The sequence below is a fragment of the Triticum aestivum genome, chromosome 6B (assembly GCF_018294505.1).
Source record: "Triticum aestivum cultivar Chinese Spring chromosome 6B, IWGSC CS RefSeq v2.1, whole genome shotgun sequence".
Lineage (NCBI taxonomy): Eukaryota > Viridiplantae > Streptophyta > Magnoliopsida > Poales > Poaceae > Triticum > Triticum aestivum.
The window spans coordinates 107,414,871-107,422,594 of NC_057810.1; the positions used below are offsets into that span (position 1 = coordinate 107,414,871).

Sequence of the window (7,724 nt, forward strand, 5' to 3'; positions counted from 1 at the left end):
GGCTAAAGTCGTTAAATTTATGCCGACGGCCCTGACGGCGGCCGTCGGCATAAATATCATCTGGTTTTTTTCTTAGGAGCTGCCACGTGGCAGAGCTATGCCGACGGCAAAGCCGTAGGCATAGTTATCCATTTATGCCTACGGCAAGGCCGTAGGCATAGCCCCGCCACGTGGCGCCTCCTGGTAGCCCCGAGAACTATGCCTACGGTATGGCCGTAGGCATAGATATCATCTGTTTTTTATTTTAAATTATTTTTATTTTTTAAAAGTTAAAATTTGAATAATTTAAATCTAACTTATCTAAACTTAAACATACACAAATTATACATCGACTTGGGGTAGAATTTTTCATAGATTATGAATATCCAGTTTGTTTTTATTTTTGAGTATGTTAGAAATGTGACCTCGTGTACTTTTGCATATATGTCCTTATACTTTGTTAAAAGCATAAGTAATTGATACTTGGATCGATTTTGACAAATTTTATATGGTTTTTTTATCAGAATCTTAAAAGGATTATGTTGCTATACTATGTTTCAAATTTGAACTAACTTAAATCATGTTTGCTTCAAATTTACATAAAACACCATTTTGTTTTGATTTTTTTGTATATTTTGAGAAAAAAAACCTTCGGGGGTAGCAATGCCACCAGAGCATCGCGCCGGGTCTTCATACATGTCTTAAGGTGTGGTGGCACGTATAAAGAGGCAATACGCGGCTCCGGTGTGAGGTCCTCCCCCTCACGGACGGCAATAAAATCGAAGTAATCCCTCTGCGATTTTGGCGTTGCATGAAATAGTTCTGAACACTCGGAGTGTGACCAATTCATGAAATTTTTACACAGTGCAGACACATGTGATATAATAGGTGTGGCAATTCCTTATATTTTTTAAAGATGCAAGAGTATGTGAACCCCCCCCCCCCACTACGGATTGTTCTTCGCATGTCTACGAGTGTGGCCAAGGGGCCTTCGGGGGCTAGCCATGCCACCAAATCTTGCGTTGGCTCCTCTTACATGTCTGGAAGTGTGCTGTCAGGTGCAAACACCCGTCATGCGGCTCCGTAGTGTGACCCCCTTCACGGAAGGCGCTGCCGCCAGCACTTGGACGGGGGAAACAGTCGCGCTGGGTCGACACGAGGGGGATCCGATGGTGAGTTGGGCCCAGACCTTGTTCTGAAATGTTCCTATGGGCTGACCTATCTGAAGGAAATATGCCCTAGAGGCAATAATAAAGTTATTATTTATTTCCTTATATCATGATAAATGTTTATTATTCATGCTAGAATTGTATTAGCCAGAAACATAATACATGTGTGAATACATAGACAAACAGAGTGTCACTAGTATGCCTCTACTTGACTAGCTCGTTGATCAAATATGGTTATGTTTCCTAGCCATTGACATGAGTTGTCATTTGATTAACGGGATCACATCATTAGGAGAATGATGTGATTGACATGACCCATTCTGTTAGCTTAGCACACGATCGTTTAGTATGTTGCTATTGCTTTCTTCATGACTTATACATGTTCCTATGACTATGAGATTATGCAACTCCCGTTTATCGGAGGAACACTTGGTGTGCTACCAAACGTCACAACATAACTGGGTGATCATAAAGGTGCTCTACAGGTGTCTCCGAAGGTACTTGTTGGGTTGGCGTATTTCGAGATAAGGATTTGTCACTCCGATTGTCGGAGAGGTATCTCTGGGCCCTCTCGGTAATGCACATCACTTAAAGCCTTGCAAGCATTGCAACTAATGAGATAGTTGCAGGATGGTGTATTATGGAACGAGTAAATAGACTTGCCGGTAACGATATTGAACTAGGTATTGAGATACCGACGATCGAATCTCGGGCAAGTAGCATACCGATGACAAAGGGAACAACGTATGTTGTTATGCGGTTTGGCCGATAAAGATCTTCGTAGAATATGCGGTTTGGCAAGGGCTGGCCGCGCGGCCCTCCCCCCCTAGTCCGAATAAGACAAGGAGAGGGGGGCGGCGTCCCCCCCCCCTTCCTTCCTTCTCCTCCACTCCTTCCCCCTCCCAAGTCCTAATCCAACTAGGAAAGGGGGGAGTCCTACTCCCGGTGGGAGTAGGACTCCTCCGGCGCACCTCCTCCTATGGCCGGCCGCACCCCCCCCCCCCCCTTGCTCCTTTATATGGCCAGCGTGCCTCCTCCGGCGCACCTCCTCCTATGGCAGTCCAGTGTAAGTCAAAGGCCTAAATCTCCGGGTCAACGGGGCTAGGGTAAGGCCGGTCGGGGGCCTTCGGAGGTAGCAATGCCACCAAAACTTGAATTGTGTCTTAACATATATATACAAGTGTGATGGAGGGTTGAATAGCCAACAGAGCAACAGGCAGCACACTTCCTTCACAAAACCGAACACGTTCTTTCTCGATAACCAGATACTACCTTGGAGATGGTGTAGTTTACAAGCGGCCTCCTGCCAGGCTTCGTATGAAATATGCTCAAACTTTTACAAGGGCCATATGGCTACACCGTGCCAGGTCCCGAGGATTTCTGGCATCGCATGATTTCCCATGGATTTTAACGGCTAGATCCGGCATGCTGCCGAGGTACATTCACCCTATGGTGGTGGGCCTGCCCCTCCTTTGGTTGCACTAGGCCTACACATACCGCAAAGACATCATATGTGATTTAAAAAAACACTTCGGGACATCATCTCAGGTGGTCGCCGTGCAGATCTGCAATTTCCCGCGTTGAAACCCTACGGATGCAGTAAATGTCTCAAATATTGCAGAAAAATGCCATGTACTGGCACGTGTCATGCAATGGCCCCCTTTGAGAGCACGAGAAGTTTCAAGGTCAACGGAGCAACGGGCAACACACTTCCTTCACAAATCGGACACGTTCTCTCTCGATAGCCAGACACTACCTCGGAGATAGTGCAGTTTACATGCAACCTCCGGGCAAGCTTCTACGAAACGCGCTAAAACTTTCACCACACCCTACAAGGGCCATATGATGACACCATGCCAGGTCCCGAGGATTTCCGGCATCGTATGATTTTTGGTCGATTTTAACCGCTGGATCCGACATGCCGTCGAGGTACATTCGCCCCCCGATGGTGGCGCCTACCCCTCCTTTGGTGCCGTCGTTCGATGCTGAGACGTCGCACGTGTCTTCGTCGACGGTGACGGGGAAAGCCGAAGAGATGTTTCGTGCGACTGTCCGTAGGTCCTCGTTCGGACTCATAGTCGTCATACCGGACACAGCATTCCCCGATCCATTCCCTCCCCACCTCACCTCACCATCTCCTCCTCGCCGCCCTCCTCTCCCGTCACGAATCGTCTATGGTCGGTCCAAGAGGGTAGAAAAAATAGAAGAAAAACAAAAGGGAGAACACAATTGTTTGAGCTTGGTTTCTATTGGTGGAAACGTTTGTGCCACGGATCGATGACGTGGCGCATATCCATCCATCTATCCATCTAGCTGTCCACCCCACAACCATCCATCCATCCATCTAGAGAAAACGAGAAAAAAAGAAAAAGAAAAAAGAGCCCACCCAACCCCTACCTCGCTCTCTCCCCACGAACCTCTCTGTCTCTCACGACTCCTCTCTCCCCCACGAACCCCTCTCCCTCGCCGCCGCCACCACCCACGCCGGCCGGTTCCGGCGAGCTCCGGCGGCGCGCAACACGCCCCCGAGCTCCCCTAGGTCCGCTCCACCTTCCCCTCCGTCCAGAATCGGCGCTCCCGTCGTCCACCGACCCCGTGGCTAGCTAGGGTTTTGACCGCCACCCATAACATCGCCGGGATCAGCCAGATCCGGCGACGGCGAGGCCAGAGCTCGACGGATCCGTTACGGGCATGGCGCAGGTACGTCCTTCCCCTCTTTCCTCGCCCGGATCCACCCTCCCCACCTCACCTTCTCCTTTCCTTCCCTTGCTGCAGGTCACCTTGGTGCGGTCTGGACGGCGGCGACGACAGGAGGGCGCCGTCCTTCCTACTCGAGGAGGCGGAGGACGAGGGGCGCACCTAGCTGGCGGCCCTGTCCTGCTCGAGGGCGGGGTGCAGAGCCAACGGCCACGACAACCCACCTCGGCAGGTAGCACCTCCATCTCCTCCGCCTCCTTCCTCTGCTCACTACTGTTTTTTATCATTCCCCCACCGGCCAGAGCACAACGTACACACACACAGAGAGGAAATCTCTAGTTAGCTTTTTTTTAGTTTGTCCTCTAATTTGTTATTGGCCATAGGCTCGTGACAATCTCTTTTTTTCTTTGTTGATGCTTACGGTCAATTCCATAATTTACCAGTGTATAAGTATATAGCCCCTAGCCATGTCTACTTCCAGTCCTACTCGGACACACATATTCACATGTATTCTGCACGTACTCGTGGAATCACGTTCGAGGGAACTTTAGCACTACTTTACAATGTACATGAAGAGTCGGTTTACTCCAATTGACAAGTAAAGTACAGTGGCCTAGTTGGATCCCGTGACAAATCCTGTGACAAATTCGCATCCTAGGCTTGATTTCTGGCCGAGCCAGCTTTTACTTCAATTGACTGCATGATTAAAGTATAGATATAGATAGTATATTTGTACTGGTATGATGAACAAGAGCTTCCAGTTAATTACATAATATTGGTGATGTAGTTTTACTTGCTGTGTATGCTTGCTTAATTGTCCATCGGGCCGCTCTCTTGTATCGTTTGAGTGCGCCAATTAGTTCGGCCAGCCTCTATGATTTATTTTTTAGCTTCTGGAGTGCTTCTATCTATATTTGTGAAAAATTCAACCCAACAAAAAAAAAATGTTAATCAGTCCGCTCTCTCAAAGTTGAGTTTAGGCTGCTGCATATGAATGATTTTTTTCTTAGTTTGGGTGCTAGGTACTGATAGAGTTGGTGTATCCATAGATAGCACACACTTGCGCATTTTTTTTAGTTCTTCTGTTGCGAATGAGAATAACCATCATGGACCTCCTCTGTTTTCAAGCAGCTTGCTTCTCCATGTATGATTTATGCAGCATATACATCTTGCTCCTCTTTTATCAGTAGCAATGGAAGTTGATGAAATTTAAGTGTCGTGTTGTTCTAGAGATGCAGGGAGGGAGGGACGTCCATGGATTGGACTGCAAGGATTGGATGCAAACCAATGCACATGAGGAGGAGATATGCAAGCCAGGCCATGACCTAAAGGTCCCTGCCGTGAACCCCTTCCCCTTCCCGTGTATAATCATGCTCAACAAATACTTGATATGATTTTGGTTGATCTTCAATTCAGCCTAGCTAGCTGTTGTAGTACTTGCTTGTCTCCTTCCAAATGTTGCCCAGTCCGTTGAGTTTCTAATTGCTCCAGGTAGTACTGCTATTTTTCTGCTCTGCGATTTGGTGTGCATGGTTCTAGGCTCCCAGTCTACCGCTTTTGTTGCTGTGATGTCGAGCTCTGTTTTCTTTATTATGACAAGTGCAAAATTAGTAGTGGGAAGTAAACTTTTGTTAACTACTTAACTTGTTGGCTGAACCAATGGAACTACTGTTATATTTGATTTGTTGCTCAACTAGTGCTGCAATGATGGAACCAATGATTGTGCATGATGCATCCATCCATTTTATCGGAGAGGCTGTGTTTTTTTCTTCTTGTGCTAAGATTGATAGCATCACATATCCTATGCTTTTGTTTCTCCAGTACAGCCTTGTGAGATTGATATGTCTGACACCGTCCTTGAATGGTTGTGCAATAATAATGGTCCTAGCTAATTACTAGTATGCGCTGCTGCTAAAACAACTTGCTCCTCGTTTGATTTCGAAGATGCTGTTGCTGCTAAAGTCGCAACAACAACAGCCACGCTTTGGTTCCCCAAAATTCAGATGGCACTTGCATCTCTACATACACACACATATGAATATTCACCTCGGTTTGGTTTAGTTTGCATGTGTACATTTGCTTTAACTTTCACTGAAACTATCTTGGTGACACTTGCATCAATGGTGTGTTCTGCCCTTGTAGATGTCCTTGGAGAAGATGGCCATTGGAGTGTAGGGGAGGAACAACCTTGTCCTGCTCAAGGAGGAGGAGGAGGACCACCCAAGCTCGACGACGACACGGCAACAGGTAGCACTCGCCTCCCTCCCAAGGTGAAGGTCTGATCCGCCTGTTTAGATGGTCTGCTCTTGTATTATGCATGTGAGGAGAGAAGAAGGCCATTGGACTGAATTATATTTGCATGTGAGGTAGATGCAGAGTATAGATTCACAAAAATTCACCACATGAGCATACTACCTGTATCCAAATTCTGGATACCACTTGCATATCCTGTATGTACACATGAAAAAGCACGACGGTTTGCTTTAGTTTGTATGTGTCCAACTGTATTTTACTTTGACTGAAACTATCTATCTTGGTGGCACTTGCATCTCCTGTGCATACATACATATGAATCAGCACCACACTTTTCTTCAGTTTGTATGTGTCAATTTTTTGGTTGAACTTTGACTGAAACCAACTGGATGGCACCTCAATCTATACATACACATGAATCAACACCACCCTTGGTTCAGTTTTGTATGTGTCCACTTGTTTTTACTGTGACTAAAACCAACTCGATGACACTTGCATGGTCTGTAAATACATATGAATCAGCACCACACTTTGGTTCAGTTTATATGCGTCGGTTTTTTCGTTTTACTTTGACTGAATATTTATGAGTAAGTATCATTAGTCACAATCAGAGACCAATTTCTTTCTCTTTGGAGCTTGCCTTGAACAACAATTGATGCTTGATAGATACAACTGAAATTGGAGCATCTCTGTCTATATGTATTAGTAGCATTGTTTGGTTCAAGCACCAACATGACAAGTTATCTTCAGCAAAAGCAATATTTTTTTCCTTTTTAGTTAGATGCCCCTGTTCTAGGCGATTTTCTTTTGGTAATTCAGTATATAGATTACATATTCATCCTCATGTGTAGGATCTTCGGTTTATTATACTGACTGTATGCCACCTCCATCGTTGCAGCCTCGTCTCCCCCACCACCGCCCCTCGGCCTCCTCTAATGTTGTTGCAGATTCTTAGAATGGAAATGTTATGTACATCAAAAATATTCTCTAGTCTGAGTTTGCAAATCCATAGTTGTTGAATCATGTCTGTATAAGCATTTGTAAATAGCTAGCCTTTTTGGCTAATCTTTTTTTTTTGTTCTGGTCAGCAAGTATGCCGACGGCAATGCCGTAGGCATAGATGGCTGTTGTGATACCAACAGCTGCCATGTGGCGTGTATGCCTACGGCAAAGCCGTCGGCATAGTTTTGCATCTATGCCTACGGCTTTGCTGTAGGCATAGTCCACGACAAGGAGCAACCAGGAGCTGCCACGTGGAAGGCTATGCCGACGGCAAAGCCGTAGGCATAGATTTGCCATGTGGCAATTCCTGGTTGGTCGGACTTCGCAACGGCACCGTTAGCTGCCGTCTCGTCCATTTTTCTGCCGACGGTGAAACTATGCCGACGGCTGTACGGAAGCCGTCGGCATAGGCTGCTATGCCAACGGTTTTAGTACGCCGACGGTCTGACAAGAATACGCTGACGTGATCTACACTGACGGGGCTATGCCGACGGCAGCCGTAGGCATAGATCTATGCCGACGGCATAGGAAGTATGCCGACGGCCCTTGGCCGTAGGCATAGCCCGCGAGTCCGGTAGTGCATATCTCTACTCCTATAAAAGACTGAGTTGGTGGTGATGGTGT

The 7,724-nt window shown here is 46.7% G+C and overlaps 1 long non-coding RNA gene across 1 annotated transcript; it reads left to right on the top strand.

Moving 5' to 3' along the window:
* Positions 1-5,011: 5,011 nt before the first annotated feature.
* LOC123133687 (uncharacterized) lies at positions 5,012-7,172 on the top strand. The gene is made up of 3 exons (XR_006465350.1): positions 5,012-5,176; positions 5,988-6,092; positions 6,997-7,172. It is a non-coding gene; the product is annotated as an uncharacterized lncRNA (long non-coding RNA).
* The last annotated feature ends 552 nt before the right edge of the window (positions 7,173-7,724 follow it).